This window comes from Propithecus coquereli, unplaced genomic scaffold, assembly GCF_000956105.1.
Source record: "Propithecus coquereli isolate 6110/MARCELLA unplaced genomic scaffold, Pcoq_1.0 Scaffold2198, whole genome shotgun sequence".
NCBI lineage: Eukaryota > Metazoa > Chordata > Mammalia > Primates > Indriidae > Propithecus > Propithecus coquereli.
In genome coordinates, this window is record NW_012147167.1 from 11,851 (window position 1) to 13,256 (window position 1,406).

Here is a 1,406-nt window from a genome sequence, read left to right on the forward strand (position 1 = left end):
CACAGCTGTACCCGGCAAATCCTTCCATCTCCCGAGTCCCGGGATCCTGACCTGCACCTGCATATGGGGCAGCGTTACCTCTCAACAGTGTGGAGAGCACATGTCACTGGGCGATGAGACAGTTGACAAAAACTCTTGACCTCTCAGCACCAGACTTGGTTGGAGAACTTTCCTGGTTCTATTAGAAAAGTTCATGAAGAAGATGTAAATAGAATCAGTCCAAGGAAGTAAAACTCTTATTTTCACTGTGCAAACATCCATCAATATCCTGGGAGAGCCAGTGGAAGCCCTCGCCATAGCCTTCCTTGCCTCTTGAGCACACTGCGCATGAACACTTCCATGGGGCAGGCATTTGGCTCCTTTGGGGTCACATTCCCCTTCCCGTGCTCTGTCCGTAAAGGCCAAATATCTCACAGAGCTTTTCTTCACTGATTGCACCTGTTCTGTCAATTTTGTTACCCAAGACAAGGATTGGTACACTGGATTTTGTTTCATCAGTTGTTAAAGCATTAAGCTCAATTTTGGATTCTATGAAGTGAGAATGATCCCACAGTCCACCAGAAAGACAATCCCATGAATTGCTGGGAGTCAATTTTCTGAACGCGACACGCTTACTCATGCCCACCAATATCAAAACTTGTGAAAGTCATTCCAGCAATTGTCAGTTCTGCTGGTGTCAGATGCAGTGTTGGAACGTGTTGGCCCAATCTGTCATCTTTTAGAATGTGAAGAAGAGTGGTTTAGCCAGCATTGTCCAAACCCAAGAATACGAGTTTTCCAGATTTCCTGTGGAGACCTGGGCACTGGAGCACACAGCTGATGTCATTCAAAAATGGCGTCATTCAAAGATGAAAGACATTACTAGTGCTTACTACAGCCTGAGGGGCTGCTCTGGTGGCAGCAGGCGGCTTGGACCTTCCCTCAGAGCACAGAGATCAGCAGCACTTGGGTGCTAGTTTTTCTCCAGCAATAAAACGTTAAACATTTTCTCTTCTGCAATGTATTTAATACCTGCACATTATTCCATCATAATTATGAACCAGAATTTATTTACCCATCTACCACTGGCATTTTACTTATTTTCAGTATTCTATGATCATGAATCATACTTTTCTATGCATTTCCTGTTACTTCCACAGAGTACTATCATTGAGTTGTCATTGCTGGGTCATGGGGTACTGTCGTGTCATTCAAAAACTTGGGAGAAGGTTTGACATTGTAATTCTCCTTAGTCACAAATAGGGCCACCCTGCCATATGAAGATGGCCCTATATAAGCTCCCTGCTAAGGTGGCCCAGGTGTTATTCACAACTCTTAACCTACTTTAACCCCTGAAAAACTGATTTTATAGACCTTTCTAATCACACTCATCTTTTAGTAGTTGACACCTTCCTCTGGTTTCTTCA

General features: G+C 44.0%; 1 pseudogene; it reads right to left on the reverse strand.

The window, feature by feature from the left end:
* Positions 1-214: 214 nt before the first annotated feature.
* LOC105810716 lies at positions 215-859 on the reverse strand (annotated as a pseudogene).
* Between the last annotated feature and the right edge of the window lie 547 nt (positions 860-1,406).